A 17,603-nucleotide genomic window follows, 5' to 3' on the forward strand; every position below is an offset into this window, starting at 1 on the left:
GTAAGCTGTCACTACAGCAAAGAAGTGCTACAGTGGTATCGGGACAACGGGGTGGATTTTGTCGAATAGGACATCAACCAACCCAACTGTCCTCAATTACAGCCTATCGAAAAATATTGGGCAATTGTCAAACAGAAGATGAAGAAGAATGGTAGGATGACTCGGGTTGCCACAGAGATGAAGAAATGGTGGAAAAAAATGGCCGCTGAAGTCAGCGAACAAAGTGTCCAAACTATGATGAGTGGTATTCGACAAAAAGTTCGAAATTTGATCAAAACAACATCGGAATATATTTTTTATTATTTTTCTTTTAAGGTGCAATAGAAACCCTACATTTTGAGTTCAAAACATTTTTATTTCGTTCACATAGCTCCGAGAAAGGCTCGTTTTATTGCGTCCAGATTTAAGAAGATCCATGCTTTAGTAGTGCTTCATAGACAGAAGATGACTCTAAAGTCTGCTTCATTTAATATTGGAACAAATTCTTTTGCTCATTGTGGCGCTCCTAGTGGACGGATTTGGAAACTTTTTTCACCCACGTGTCGTGAAATTCATTACCTTTCACCATGTATTTATGTCATAACACCAAACGATAGCATTTTGTAAACAACCGCCATGGAAGCCGAACGGAGAGATCAAATTGTGCACAGTTTTCTTGAAAATCCATTGTTGTCGGCATCGAAGCTAGCTAAACAGCTTAAAATGCCCAGAAATACCGTATGGCGTGTTATCAAGCAGTACAAGGAAACATTGACGACGGCTCGGAAGCCGCATTCGAAGCGTCGGAGTGGAACTGCTCCTGTGGAACTGTTCCGGTCGACAGAAACTGCGTGGGAAAGTCATCAAGGCCGTCAAGAGGAATCCCAATCTTTCAGACCGCGATTTGGCCAATCAGTTCCAGGCCGCTCACAGTACGGTGCGACGAATTCGTCTCCGGGAAGGAATAAGGTCATTCCGAGCCAGCAAACAGCCAAATCGGACGCTGAAGCAGAACAATGTGGCCAGAATCCGTGCTCGAAAGCTGTACGACCAAGTGCTGACCAAGTTCGACGGATGTATTCTGATGGACGATGAGACCTACGTGAAGGCGGACTTAGGGCCAATCCCAGGTCAAAAATTTTATTTGGCGACGGCTCGGGGGGATGTACCTGCAAAATTTAAGTTCGTGTTTGCGGATAAATTCGCCCGCAAGTACATGATTTGGCAGGGGATATGCAGTTGTGGACAAAAAACCAAAGTCTTTCTCACTGACAAGACAATGACATCAGAAGTCTACAAAAAAGAGTGCCTACAGAAACGGATTCTGCCGTTCATTCGTGCCCACGACCGTCCAGTAATGTTTTGGCCGGACCTCGCAAGCTGCCATTACAGCAAAACGGTTATGGAATGGTACGCAACGAACGGGGTCAGCGTAATACCGAAGGACCTCAACCCCCCAAACTGCCCCCAGTTCCGGCCGATAGAGAAATACTGGGCAATCACGAAGCGGAGGCTTAAGGCAAAGGGAAAACTTGTTAGGAACATGACTCAAATGAAGAACTGGTGGAATCAAATCGCTAAAACGGTGGACGAAAAGGGTGTGCGCCGCCTAATGTGCCGTATTACGGGAAAAGTACGAGAATTTCTTCGAAACAGCAATGAATAATTTTTTTTAATTTTTTTTTATGAAAGAGTAAAGAAAATGCTACATTTGTATGAAAAACAAATTATAAATTCGTTAATAAATGACTGAACTACACGCAATTGTTTGTGTTCCAATATTAAATGAAGCAGACTTTAGTTCTGGAGGTCTTGAAGGGCCGTTCTGAAATACCTAAATGTGATTTTCTCTGTTAAAAAAGATCGATTCTGCACTTATGCTTCAAGTTTGATCTGTTTAGTCAGGGACAAAAAACTTTAAGTGTGACGGAAGGGACTCTCCAGAACTCTCATGACCTCAGGCTTTGAAAAATTTTAAAAAGGCCCCCAAATCGACTCAGTCGAATTGTGCATTCCATCATTTGCAGCATATATCATGTAGGGGAGAGGCGGGCTATATGCGCATATTAAGGAAAGCACTCATTTTCTCCCATATTCCAATAGATAGGAGTCTGAAAACAATATACACATGAGCGGACATCTGTTTTATATACGTTAGAGCAATTTTTCTGTGAAAATCTCTTACAGTTTTTGTGAAAATAATTTTATAATAAAAGAAGTCAAAATAGCCGATTTCCGAAACTGGCGGCCCGCATAATCGAATACCGTACACTTAATCGTCTAAATTATTTGCTTCTGATTACGTTAATCTTCTCGATTTATTTTGCGACTTTGCTTATGGCGTCTTTGCTGAGAATGATAAAAAAGGATTTCTGAAAGATACGATTAATGATCTCAGATCCAATTGAATTCTCGCACATCTTGTCGTAATGTGTCTTCGCTGCAGCTGTGACGTTACGTTAGAAAAAAACGAGTCTTGTCGTACGGTTCCGGAAAACCGCTCGAGTTTGGCCAGAGAAATCATAAATGGCCATAATAGTACCGCAAAATAAGCGCACCGAGGCCGACAACAACACAAGCGGTGAGGGTAAGTAAAAAAATGGTTTTGTTTAGCGAAAGTTTTCATCTTTTTCGTACCCTCCGTACAGCTCCGTACAAACACTCGGGCAGTTGCTTCGCCAAACAACACTGGGCCGGAACAATAAGCACCATGCACTTTAACAACAGCAGAAGCAGTAAACATGACTGGTGGAGAAATTAATCATTTGATCACTTCCTTAGCCACGATTGCGACCACAGACGACACCGATAGTACCATCAGCGGCAAGCAGGAGCACCACCAAATCCAACATCAAATATCCGCCGGAAGCGTTCCCTCTCATCAGTTATCACCACCCGTTTTTTATCACGTATGAACCATTCGAACAGGTTCGAACGAATCCCTAGCAACATCCGTCACTCGCCGGAAAAAAACCGCTAAAAATGGCCATACAACCACTGAAAACTAAGCGCATCCAGGTCGACAACAACGCAAGCGATGAAGGTAAGGGGAAAAACTGTTTTATTAAGCAATAATTTTAATTTTTCTCCACTCCGTACAGCTTAACAAAATACATAGTAGATGCTGCAGTGAAAAACTCCACCATCCGACCGGACCAACACCGGAGGTGGAGGTGGAGGTGAAAACTGGTCTGGAACAACCATCATCGCTCGTCCAGTTTCTCAGTCACGATTGCGACCACACCACCAGTCACAACATTCCGGAGGAAGAGACGAACACCACAGCGCTATTCCCATTATCATCACAAAAACGAGCCAGTCGAGCAGCAACAGCGGCGAGTCAATGACCAATCACAAGGTGTCAGTTTTCTTCTCCAACGGCGGAAGTACGTGGAAGTGGTTCAGTGGTCACAATGAACAGATTGATTATGATGGTGGCTTCCGTGGCTAGTGACCGGAATCCAACAAGCGGAGAATTCCTATGCTCGGTTTCCCTCCTGTAAGTATCCAGTTTTATTTGAACTTCTCCTCAATCCCTTCATTTTTTTTTTTTGTATTTTAAGATGTACCGGAGCTCTTAATACAAAATTTGGCAACTGAAGGCCGCTGCTGGTTTGTTGGCCTAGACGATCACAAATTTCGGTATCGCCAAGGACGAGAAGGGAACTAGGACGAATTTCACTGGTAGCCACAACAACCACCACTATGTCACCAACAGTAGCAGCAGTGTGTGGCGGAATAAAATACCAGTTCCTCAGCCACGATTGCGACCAAAGGTAAAGCCGTCACTGATAGTATCACTATCACCACCACCAGCGGCAACAGCAGACATCACTATTTCTCAATTTTCGACCCGGATGCGAAAAACAACAAAAAATGGTTCCATGAAATCGGCAAGGTATGTTCCCAGTTTTTTTTTCAATATTGTTTTTTAATTTGTGGTTGTCCTAAAGGCTATTCTACTCTAGGAGACAGTTCGTCTCGAGATGGTCTCAGGTTTCAAATAACAACAACAGACGACCAAAAAGGTCCAATTTGCCTGAGTTTTTTTTATAAGACTACAATAAAAATTCTTTTTTTTTAAACATAGGAATCAAGAGCAGCACAAATCATTCAAAATACGTGTATCTTAAAGCTTAAGCAAAAAACTACAAAAAGTCTGCAGGAAATCTGAATTCAACTGAATGAACTACTACGAGCAAATAGGCCTGGCCGCCACCTCGAAAAAATCGACGAATACATAATTCCGGAAATGTTCCGCAAACTAATTCTTTCGATTAAGCATGATCGGACAGTTCTTGTCTAAGGATATCCACCGATGGATGCCGTCATTGAAGCAGAGGTGTTGCTGAAGCAAATGAAATGTCTCACTCCGTGCGATTAGTTGACACCGTTTAGTCGCATTCTTGCTTGTTTGCCGATTGAATCCCGACTGGGTGAAATGTGGACTTTGAGGAGTACGCTTTTCAGCGATACCGATCCTGTAGCAGCATATTCCGGTACCTTTTCGGAAATTTCACAGTTGGACGTCGGTCAACAACACCTGATGGCGCACCAAAAAGCACTCAGCAGAAAGAAATGAAAATGTGTGATTATTTAGCTATGTTGACTGTGTTTAGGGTAAGCTTTCAAACACAATATGTATGTACATTATTTCTTTATTTTATAAGAATAGTTTTGCAGATGTGGTCTAAAAAAGCAAAATTAATTATTCTGTAAATAGAAAGGTCTTCAGATGTCGACACAGCAAGTAGTTTCAAGTAGCCAAACGGCAGCTATAGGATTCGATGGCACAGGCTAGTTTTTCCAATGAATAACGAACAGAACATGGATATGATCATGTTATTTTTCTGTGTAGGATTGTAACGCGAACGTGAAAAAAACATACCGTAAACAGTCCTAGTTCTGCACATTTAAAAAAAATCTTGTTAATCATGTATATTTATATTTATTAAGATATTTTACTTTAATTTGTCGAGTATATTTATATCATTATGTGTAATTCTTATGACTGCTTAGGCTTCCAAGATCTGCTTGTTTGATTGACGTAATTTTTGTATAAAATCGAAAAATTTGTGTCGAAATAACAAATAGCGCTGAGTTAGGACCTGCAAAAAACTAGGGCCTGTAACGGTAAAATAGTGTAATTATGGAATGCCATTCGTTAAGAAATAAAATAACATTTAATTAATTTTAAAACGAATCGATTTCTTTTGCTCTACAAATCTTAAAAAGATCTTTTAAAGATACATTGTATCGTTCTCAAAGGTCGAAATGGATGATATAACAAAGATTACACCTATCGTTTTGCTACATTTTCTAGAAAAATCTCTCTAGAAAAAAGCAAAAAAATGAATCGTTTATTTACTTAACAACCCGTTCCCTGTATCGTTATTTGTGTCTAAACGATTCCATTTGATGAAAAAACGATTAGTCTAATCGTGCATTTATAATCCAAAAACTATACAGGGAATCTTTTGGGTGTCTTGGGAAGAAGATAATGGGGATCGTTATGGTATGATACTGCATCATGCGGGGGGCTAAATGCGCATATTCATGTTTTTAGCTATATTTCATTAACAGTTGCAATATTTTGATACTATTTAATTTAAAATGGTAGAAACGGATGTTAAGCATACGTCAAGGCTGAAATTTTGGTGAAACTTTTTACATCACTAGTTCTTTTGCATAAAACATAGTTAGGTATGCCATATAACCATATTTCGTGATAATATTTTGTTCATATCGTATTTTTAACGGATCAGTACAAAGTTCTTTTTTCTCGCTGTAAGATCGTACTTTGAGTGTAGATTTAATGTTTCAATGATAAAAAGTTTAAAAAAATATAAGACTAATCTATTTTTCTTGATATATGCATTTAACCTGCCTCGATATGGGCATTCAGAACCTGTATCTTATTCCAATATCTGATCATTTACAACCTTGCCAAAAGCTCCAATTTGTTGAATTCCCGATTTCCAGATGAATATGAAAGAAAAGCCATTAAAATTTTTGTTCACAGAATCTGTACGCACGATAATTAAAGTTCAATATATTATAACGAAACTGACAAAAATCTTGTTTGAATTTTTAAATTTTTATGGCTTGATAGAACAATCAAAATTCTTCATGCCATGTTTCAATAGCGTATAACCCTCAAACTGCACTGATTAGATACGTTGAATCTCCAGCCATATCGCCAATCGGCGGTATGCGCATATTACCTAACATGCGCATTTAGGAACGCTTCCCCCTAGATGATGCTTGACACCGCTAAAATCCCTTGTCGCCTCGAAAAAAAAAATTTACGTATGTGGTGGTGTTTTGCGTTTTTTGGAACTTGAAATTGACAGATAAGACAGGAGCAGTTTCCGTTTCGCTTTACGATAACTAATCGATACTATATACGAGTTGCATCATTATTTTAAATAAAGCTTAGACATGATGCGGTTACAGGATTTAAAACCAAAATCACTTTTCAAAAATCAGCATAAAGAATTAATAGACAAAAAATTTTAATCTTCTTGAACTTTTATATAGCTTTTGAGGAACTTTCACAAAATTTTTCCCATTTGCCGCCCAGACTTTTAATGAGATTATTTCACACATCGTTAATTTTAGTCATAAAATACTGTCATGGCGTAATCTGAACGACACCTTACCAAGTTACTGCCGTTTGAACGTTGCAATTTCAATCACTTTAAATGGACCACTCAATTCCAATCAGACATCATCGTTCGCTGATGGATTTTGTGTCCCACCAACCTTAACCATCCATCGACTCTACTCAATCGCCTCAAGCATCAAAGGGATAATCTATGCAAAAGAGAGCAACGCAAGAATGAAATGTCAACAGTATAAAGTAAGTGCATATATCGGTTGTTCTCCCTTTAGGTGCAATATCCAGAAAAAAAAATGATTTATCGCTTCGTTTCGATCGTGTTGGAAGGGACAACTTTTTGATACCGTCAGCAAAGTCCCTTGAAGTGTCAAACAAAAGGACACACGTTTGCTGAGTATGAATGGGTATACTTGAATGGAGGAACAGCTGGCTAGCTTGTTTCTGTTTTTCATCACTCAAATAACTATCCTCGAGGGCTGCTTTCCAGTGTTGGACCTTTTACCCTATTGGAAATTTATGGTAATGAAGATTGCTTCTAAACCCAGCCAGTGTGGAATGCAACAATTTTGGTAGAAACCATCCCATATCGGTATTGGTTTCAACATAATCGATCGGATTTCTACTGCCGTTGGGCCACCCAGTGTTTGGAGCCCATTCTTGCCTGGTTCAAATGAATTGCGGGGAAAATAAAATTTAATTCCAGTTTTCATGTCGCCGGCGGTTTTCGGCAAATTACGCAAATTTGAAGTGAGATGGTAGTTGATAAAAATGTTCGTTCATTTTAAATCAATGGTCAGTAACGGGAAAGTGTTTCAAGTACACCCGTAAAAGAGGTTGGAAAAATCCAATGTCAATTTAGCAAACTTCTGTGCCGAAAATGCGCTGAAAAGTTTACTATGCCAAATATAATATGTATGTTTGAAAAAGCACTACTGGCATAAGGACTCGAGCTCCCAAGCAAAATGATGCATGACCACTACATTCAAGCGAACCTAGAAAATCATTTTATGAAACTTTCATCCTATTGGATGATCCATCCAAGAAACAGGAAAATATTAAAGCCACAGTGCCTATTGAAAAGAGAATCGAACTCACAACACCATTTATATATCGTCTTGTCAATCCGACATGAGCTTATGCAGGACGAGGGATATTTTATCATTTTTTCATCAACTATTTTCTTTTTTTCACTCAAAATTTTTTCAACGAAATTGAGTCATTTGCACTGTTTTTATTCAACGATGCAGCTGGTGGAAAAGCGTTGAAAATCTTCAATTTTCTTCGATGTTTTCTCTTGGGTTTAAGATAATGAGTGTTGAATCGAAAAGCATATGTTCTACCAACTAAGTTATGCCTAAAGGGTGATACGGTCAAAATTTGGTCAAGGGAAAACGTGTGTAAATCGGCGAAATCGTTTATTTAAAAAATCAAATTAAATTTCTTTTTCAAGTTTAATTAGTATAAAATTCAGGAAAAATATTCAGTTAGGCTTCCGCTTTTCCAAACCTGAATTGCCGGGCCTTACGCTTAAGCCCTGCCATCAGATTTTGTACAGCCACCGTGTCCACCTTCTTCGCCGCAGAAAGCCAGTAACTGCTCGTCCTTTACAGGTTTTTTGGTCTTCTTTAGGTTCCGCTTGACAATAGCCCAGTATTTCTCAATTGGGCGGAGCTCTGGCATGTTGGGAGGGTTCTTGTCCTTGGGAACCATCTGCACGTTGTTGGCGGCGTACCACTCCATGGCCTTTTTACCGTAATGGCAAGATGCCAAATCCGGCCAAAACAGTACGAAACAACCGTGTTTATTTAGGAAAGGCAGCAGCCGTTTACTCAAACACTCTTTCACGTAAATTTCTTGGTTGACAATCCCGGAAACTATGAAAATGCTGCTTTCCAAGCCACAGGTACAGATGGCTTGCCAAACCAGATATTTCTTCGCGAACTTTGACAGTTTCATGTGCTTGAAAATATCTGCTACCTTTCCCCTTCCTTTTGCCGTATAAAACCCCTGTCCCAGAAGCTGCTTGTAGACGGCTTTGACGTAGGTTTCGTCGTCCATTACCACGCAGTCAAACTGCGTCAGCATCGTCGTGTATAGCATCCGGGATCGCGCTTTGGCCGTCGTATTTCGTTTATCATCGCGATTTGGAGTCACTACCTTCTTGTAAGTCGACAGTCTGGCTCGTTTTTTGGCTCGATGCACGGTTGTAGACGATACACCCAGCTTATTTGCGGCATCTCGGAGAGAGAGGTTAGTGTTTCGCTTGAAACTACCGGCAACTCTCTTTGTCGTCTCAGCGGCTTCCGGTTTTCGATTTCCCCCCGATCCAGACTTCCTGGCTGTCGACAAACGTTCCCCAAACACTTTAATTACATTTGTAACGGTTGATTTGGCAACTTTTAGCGATTTTGCCAGCTTTGCGTGCGAGTAGCTCGGATTTTCGCGATGCGCGAACAAAATTTTGACACGCTGCTCTTCTTCCTTGGACGTCATTTTGACAACTGAAGAGTGAATTCCAAAATCAAAATAGACGCAACATTCTACACACACACACACCTTTAAAATGAGGGGTGTTCAGGTTTTTTAAATGTAAAATTGAAAGAAATACGTCAAGTTGATAATGACAAAATTTTGACCGTATCACCCTTTATATTGTCGATTTATAAACTTCGTTATCCAAATATAAAAGAAGCGCGATTTTATACCTAGACTTATGACTTTTTTTTAAATTAACTTTGAAATGTCTAGCTTTTCTCAGCTGTGTCCCGCTTTTTTCGGAAGCCTTCTGGCAAGCCTACATTAATACATTCCTTACTCGCCTCAATAATTCATCGGAATATAACGATTTGACAAAGCACTCGTTAACGCGGGACCAGCAACGCAATCGGCATTTATCAAATAGATTCTTTTTTTAAATTTTAGCACCAACCACGTTGATGTCAACCGAACCACCTCCCCCCCCAGCAAATTGGCATTCGGTTGGAGATTTTTTTAGGGATGCGGAGGCCGATACAGATAATTTGATGAACAAACCCACACGCCTACTAATGGGTGATTCAGTTTTCGGTTAGCAGAAATCGTTTTTTATTAAATTATTTTTGATACTCATATGCGTGGGTTGGATCGTATTAATATATCAGTATCATGAATCTATATCTCTTCAGCGTAATTTTATTATAGAGGGGTTACATTCCTTTTAAAGTCAAGGTTCATCTGAATCTGCAGTTTTTTGTTTTAAATTTACTGTTGCAATTCTGTTTTTTGTAAGCTAATAAATCCTGGATGTATTTTCTACCACAGTACACGTCATTGATTTAGGTTTCAATGCATGGTTACAGCATTCTAGAATAATCAACCGGTGCAACTAATGTACCCAGTTGAATAAAAAATGCTTTCGGCATTGAGTGTCAGGTGTGTAGTTTACGGGAAAAAGAGATAAAAACAGCTTGACACACGCGTGCAAATATGTCGCTAGGCGTATGGTGCCAAAATTATGGGAGCTTAAATTCTCACACCAAAAATTAAACACAATGCATTCTGCTTTCATCTGGTTTATAAAAGAATGAAAATAAACCAGAATTTTCAGGATGTGGTGTTCGGTGCACAATTCGCTCTGTAGAGTTGGAGAAAATTAAATTTCCTGAATGGACTCGAATGGAATTCAATTTATTTGTGGCATTGGACTCGATAAACAGCACGGTTTGGTGTTTCTGCCTGAAATGGGAAACATTTTCAATCTGAGCACATCAATCAAACCAATACAAAAAAAAACGTTAGCTCGAAAATATCTCTACCTATCATACATCTTTATTTCTGCAATAACTGAAAAAACTACTCCTTGCACCTGCAACTGAAGGGTCAGTTTTAATTATTGACTTTAGTTTTGAGAAAAATATGCACCCAAGACCGCTGTAAGCTTTTTATAAAAGATTCTTATTTTATCAATCTCCCATATATTTTTAAATCTTTTCAAAATATTTTTTTTATTTTAAGTGTCTGTTGCAGCTTATTTGAAAGCTAGTTCAACGTAACATTAAATTATTAAAAAAAACAAAAATTGCCATACATAACCTATGAGTTTGTCTGATTATGGAACTTTCGCTAAACATTAAATTTATTTTTTAAATACGCTCTTTATAAAAATCCGTCGGTTCAAACAGTTTTTTCATTAGATCCAGATTTTTTTTTGGAATCGTTCGTTTTTTTCTATAATTTTTTATCTGCTATTTTTATAAAAGAGCTATTATTATTTTCAAAAACGGTATTTTTAGTCAATTTTCGACCATTTGTAAACATTTTTTTAAATTTTTTATATCATGTTTTTGATGCATTTTGCACTTTTCTTGTTTTGAGGCACTATTTTTGTTTGGTTTATAATGTTTGTTTCCTCTTGCTTTGTCATATTTCCTGTTTTTGTCATTCTTTATCATTTTTTGTTTGTTTCTTGTCATTTTCAGTCTTTTATTTAAATTTGTTTTATCACTTTTTGAATTGACAAAAGAAAAAAAAATGATATTTGTCCCGGCCCAACAATTACTTTAACTTAAAATTGCAATCTTTACATTTTTAAGTTGAAATAGAGGAGATAAGGGCACAATGGCCACCTTTAGGAAAACGCTTATTTAAGGGGGGGGGGGGGGGGGAAAGGGTCTAACACTTTAAAAAAATCGATTTTTTTATTTTTTGATTTTCTTATTGTAAAACATTTCAAGAATGTTGTGTCAAATTTTCAAGTCAATTAAAGCAAAACTGTAGAAATTATAGGCCTTTATCTCCTCCTATCTAACACTGCAAGAAAGCAAGAGCAGAAACTTCAAACGCGTTTTTCTCGAAAGCACATTTTTAAAGTCCGTGGACATCGTCATTTGAAAACTACTTATCCGATTCTTTTCAAATTTGGAACATATTTTCTACATATAAAATACCAGACCCCAACGTTTTTCTTTTTTATTTTTTTTTACTTTTTTATTTTTTTCGTAAAAAATCGTAGTTTTTACTTCAAACAGCCACAAAAATTTCAAAAAATTTTTTTAAGCTAAATAAAAACGTTGGGGTCCAGAAAAACATCTATTAAAAATATTTTGCTCTGAGTTTTTGACTTCAGATGATTCTGTGCTGAGATACAGTGTCCACCGCAAATCCTGTTTTCTAAAAGGCATCCTCGAAAGTGCTCCGTCACCGGCTCATTTTTCAATATTTTTCTACGAAAAAAATACTAAATGTTATTTTAACAATGCTTTGTATAATGCAAAAAATTTGAATACATTAGTTTGAGTGGTAGCTCTAGAAAAAAATCGCCCCCCCCCCCCTTAAGCATAAAAAACAGCTGTAATATGTAAGGAATATTTGAATAAGGTAGTGCCGAGAGCCATATTAGATGTTTTTGAAACGTCACATAAACAATTGTATCAAAAATTTTTAAGAATCTGGTAGGAATTTCAAAGAAAAACATGTTTTAGAACGAAAATGAATTCCAATTTCATTTTGGTTATGTTGTAAGGCCTCTATTCCACTATGTTATGAAGTTTTCGGGTCCTTTGAAGATTGCATTATGTTTTTTTTCTTATTTTATTAATGAATGCAATGTCGCCTTGAAGCTAAAATGTGCAAAATTGAAGAAAAAATCAGCTTTAAAAAGGTATAGCTGTAGATATTGAGTGTTCAACTGATTGTCATCATTTTAATCCAACCGGTTTACCATATACAATTCTTATGTAGAACAATTAACATCAATAAAAGATTGTGGTTTTGTATAAAAAATTGTGTTTTGATCACTTTATTGTAATGAGGAGCTTAAACTGCACTGACTTGAAAATTTTCATGGAAGACTTAGAAATAATTTTTTAGTTTTGCAAATTTCAGTGGCGAAAATCCACCATTTTTTTTTTTTAAATTCGATGGTCTGGTTCATAGAATAAATATTCGAAAATGCAAATTTTTTGGTACCGATCTGGAAGAGTAAGAATCTTTCTACAATAACATGTCTTCAAAGTGAAAAATTTCCAGCAAATTCTTCGAACGAAAAAGATAAGTTTCCTAGTAAGTTAACAGATTTTTCGTGATTGTGACGTCTCAGCCTGTACCAATACTAGAGCAGGGCTGCCTTGGCACTACCTTCTTTAACCCTTCGTTTCATAAAGTAACAAATTTGCAACAATTAGTTAAAGCTGTTGTAACTTTTGCAGAAAACCAAATAGTCACCTTTTTTCTTCATGGCAATAATATTTGTAACTTCAAGATAACGTTGAATTAAAAAAAATGACTTTCTGATTATACATATAGAAACTAGACCAACGTGAATCTGAAAAATATGAAATATTTAAAAAGGCTTATTTTTCAAAGTTTTGACCTAGTCCAATTCACACTGCGAAAAAAAATTTTGTCTGAAAAAAATATTTTCGCATTTCCAGTAATGCAATTAACACAATTGAATACAATTTGAAGATTTTTTTGATTTTTTGTCTGATATAATGGCCTTTTATTAATTGTTGCAAATTTGCAACACCATGCAACGGTAGCACCTTTAGTTAGGTCTATGGGCAACAAAGTGTGTTTTTTAATGTTTCATCGTTTAAACAGTTTATATATTTCCTGACAGGGCCGGATTAAGCCATCGGGGGGCCCGGGGCAATTTTTCTCGGGGGGGGCCCTATAATTTAATTTTTTTTTTCAAATGCTACCCAGAAAATTCAAAACCTTTTAAACGTGTAAAAAAAACTGGAGATGAGTTCAGTATACTATCTTTAAATAGCCATGTTGTCTGCGTAGAAAATATTTTTTGATATCTTAAAAAAAAAATTGGTAATCAACCTCGTGCAAACATTGCGGATGAATTTAGAATTTTTCCTAGAAATGAAAACTCTGATTTCAGCAGCAAAATGCACAAATTAATTCTTATTTTATGAAAACCGTTATCACCAACTAAAATTCTCTAATTAAAAAAAACCGTGTAGAAATTATTTTAAATGATTTTCATATCATCATTGATCGTTTGGTTTGTGCTTATTCGAGAAATATTTACCTAGTGACAAGTAGGAAGTATCATGAAGATTTGGAACATAGAAAACCAAAATTAAAAAAAAATAAACAAAATAATTGAATCCACATTCCATAAAGATACAGATATAAGAGTTTAAGAATTCAAAACTTCAACTCACGTTATAATAAGAATCAAAATTCAGTGTCTCATATCTAAATCATAATTTCAAATCTAGTTTTGAGAAACAAAATATATAAAGATACAGAGATACAAAGTTACAATCAGAGCAAAAGCAGAAATTGCACCAAATGTGAATTTCAATTCTATGGCTTTGAAACACATAAAAAAATCTTTTCATTATTCTCAACTTTTGATTATAATTCTCATCAGATAAATTTTTTTTTATCAAATTGTTATTTTTATTGTGACGAAAGTTTCATTCGATGCCCTCAAAGCCAAAGGGGTATTAGTGCAAAAATGATCGGTAGAAAAAAAAAATGAGTTTAAATGTTTAAAACACAGAATCAGTTATCATTAAAAAAATCAGATAAGAATCCAAATGAGTTTAGTAGTTTAAACAAAGAACCTGAATTTTCAAAATTCAGAAAAATGATGAAACTGATGAAACAACAAAAGGCTTGAAAATCCTAATGTATTGAATCTGGAAAAAGATAAGATTATGATCATAGAAATATTCATATTGAAAAAATCACTCAATGATACTAGCAACTCAACTATCAGATCGTTTTTATGATAATTTGAGAATTATCATTTGGAAAATGATATGCTGAATTCAGGATATTCACTTCAGTAGATGATAAAATTTTAGTTAAATCAGTTGAAAATGTTCCAATACAAATTTCAGACAGAAATTGGGATGGAAATTCAATAAAGAAACCCTGTATTATGTCAAACCCTTGGATTTGTCAAACTTAAACAGGGAGGGAAAGGGGTTTACAACTTATAAACCAATGAAAATTTCAATAATAATGATTGAAAGGGGAAAATTTATTATAATACGAGGTATTGACTCAGATACTGCCCAGGTAAACTTCTGAAATGTTTATCATAAAGCGAAATTAGCTGCTATTTTAGTGCAGTAAACCATAATTTGGAAACTTAACGTAACAACAAACATTATTGTTGTACACGACGTTTGAATGTAATGAAAATAAGGAGATGTTTTTTTTTATTTTACGTGTTCTGTATAGAATTGGTCATATTCTTCCAAAATTTTTTCGAATTCCGTTTTGTCCAGAACATTTTGATATTCTCAGCTCACAAAATGTGGGAGAGCTCCTTCACTGCTTACTCTAGGGGGCCCAGACAAAAACTAATCTAGATATTATTTCACGGAGGCCATTTAGTTTTTATATTTCATTCAGATTTTATACTTTTCATTTCTATTCATAGATTTAAGTAGTATGATTAAAGTAATTTTAAAACTTTTTTTCCCTTGGGGGGCCCCCTGAGCCGGGGGGCCCGGGGGCAATTGCCCCTTTTGCCCCCCCCCCTTAATCCGGCCTTGTTTCCTGATGAAAGTATTATTATTTTTAATGTTATATTATCATGTTGTCGAGATATTTTTGAAATAATGCAGATGAATAAGCCTCTAACTGAACAAAATGGCTGACAACTGTAAAAATATTGGGGAAAACCAAGAACAAATTCTTTTGGCTAGATCATCAACCATGCGCTACATTTAGTACAAATTTGTGACTTTTGAGTATTTAAAGTGTTTATATTTATAATTTGAATCTTAAATTTTTCAAATGCAACTAACGATGATTTTAAATATAATTTTATGGTCCCCGGAAAAGATAGTATTTGTTTGTAGAAAACATTTTCAAATTTTTAGAAAATAATAATACCTAAACATCTTTTTTTCTGCTCACTACTTAATAATGTTATACCCTAGTTTGTAACATTAGTCCCATAATTTTCTTCAAATACTTTTTATCGTTTGTATAGTATTTATGATAACAGTTTTAATGTTTTCAGAACGAATTTGATCATTATGGTGAAACGAAAATGGCAGTTCCTTTTTAGTCCTTCTTATAATTTTGTTTACTCTTCCATACGCGGACCATATTCTACAAATGTTATACGGGTCAAACCATTTTTAATGTATTTTATCCATCGGTTTTTTATTATTAAGGAATAATAAAAATATTTTTTTGTTTTTTATTGTACTTTGAATAAAAAACACAAATTGTTTCTTCAACAATTTGTATTTCCTGATTTTCAAGTTACTTGATTCTTTGAATCTAAGTATACCATGCACAAAAATCACTTTTTTATCGTTTTTTTAAGGTTCTATAATTCAAACATTGTTGTCAGCCGAGAATGAACTTGTTTCTAGATTGCTGTATATTGCGCTAAAAAACTATGAGCACGAAGATTACCATAAAACTTTTCACAAAAAAATGAAGTTACTGAGAAAAAACTGAAGACAAGTCCAAAGCTTGAATGTTATTGTCAAAATATTGATTTTGACAAGGTTATTTTTTCAAAAAAGTTGTATTGGAAAGACGTTCCAGATTTCCATATAGCACCTTTAAGCAAACGTAATGAGTATTATCGCATAACTACCCCTCCAGCTCCCTAAATAGTTCTGTGCCTGGGAGGTCTAGCCGCTAGCGAATACGCTGGCATGAGTCTGGTTTTGGTATGCTAGGCGTAATGGGTTTGATTACGGGTATCGACAGAAAAATTTTTGGTCCAAATCTAGTGCTTTCTTGAAATTCTCATATATAAGAATGTTCAATCAGTTTTCCAGGTCAGCTAAATATACACGGGTACCGGAATTCATAAAGTAAACTAGCCCACCTGATTGACTTGTTCTTCCAAAATATACTTTCATCAACACAAGCAATACATTTACTCGATAACAGATCAAACGAAGCTATGGGGTTCGGATATAGTGTAAGCTGCATTGGAAATTTTTCGAACTAATTGATCTAAATAATGCATGTAAGCACATACTTGCCGTGCACCCATGGTGGATAACCAACATACTTAGGTATTAACCCCAGCTAAATTGTGTCCAGACACTTGGTTTACGGAGTTCTTGAGCATTAACTACGATTAGTGCAAGATAAATTAGGAATAAGCATTTATTTCAAGCTGTCTTGTGTGAGAAACTAAAAGGTGTACCTAACCATTTCATGTTGTTGCAAATTTGCAACAATTAATAATTTGGCTAAATACTCGAAATATGTGAAAATAATATTTTTTCATTATTTTTCCCTTCATGTACTCATCATTGCGCACTATTGAGAATTGTTTCAAGAAAAAATAAAAAATCATGAAATTAAATAGGTTAAATATTCCTTGTGTAATATGAACATTGTTTGGTGTTCCGACTCTGTGGTCTATTTCCTAATTGGCTGAAACTTGACAAAGTAGATGAAAACTTATTGAAAAGTATTTTAATTTTTTTTTACCGAAAGCTGAAAACCAGACACTGCAGGGGCATAATGAGACCCCCCCCCCCCCCCCGCCGGGGCATTATTAATTGGGGCACGATGAGCGTTTTCTGCCGGGAAATCTAGCAGCTAATTCATCTCGATGAAGTCTACTGAGTAATAGAGCTACAACTTGAGTTATTTGGAGCAAATCAAATACTTCCAATTAGTTTTAAATATTATTATGACTAAGCATTTCAGATTCAGTAAAGAGCGGTCCAGATTTATCGAAAATCTAAGTTAAATCCAAACCAAATCATATTTTTTTCATAACATACCATAACTTGAACATCGCTGATGTGACTCAATGAAACATAATTTTTTATGTGTTAATTTTTCACTTTTTCTCTTAAATTTACATGAGAAAAGCATAGATTTTTGTCAGATTTTCCCGGAAATTGTCCGGTTTTTTATTTGAAAATTTAAAAATCCAATGACGGAATTTTGAGGGTTTTTGAGAAAAAAGGCCCGGTTTTTCCAGTCCTGAATACGCTCAGAAAAATTTCTGGAAAGCTTAGGTATGACATATATTACAATTATAAATTTTGTCATAACT

The 17,603-nt window shown here is 35.9% G+C and overlaps 1 protein-coding gene and 1 long non-coding RNA gene across 2 annotated transcripts in view; one reads left to right on the plus strand and one right to left on the minus strand.

Moving 5' to 3' along the window:
* LOC129740249 (pyrokinin-1 receptor-like) overlaps positions 1-17,603 on the minus strand; it is a 188,502-nt gene that overhangs the window by 33,932 nt on the left and 136,967 nt on the right. The gene's annotated exons all lie outside the window — the stretch shown is intronic.
* On the plus strand, positions 2,288-3,488 carry LOC129740250 (uncharacterized). Its single transcript, XR_008736171.1, has 3 exons — positions 2,288-2,566; positions 2,628-3,022; positions 3,081-3,488. It is a non-coding gene; the product is annotated as an uncharacterized LOC129740250 (long non-coding RNA).

This window comes from Uranotaenia lowii, chromosome 1 (genome assembly GCF_029784155.1).
Source record: "Uranotaenia lowii strain MFRU-FL chromosome 1, ASM2978415v1, whole genome shotgun sequence".
NCBI lineage: Eukaryota > Metazoa > Arthropoda > Insecta > Diptera > Culicidae > Uranotaenia > Uranotaenia lowii.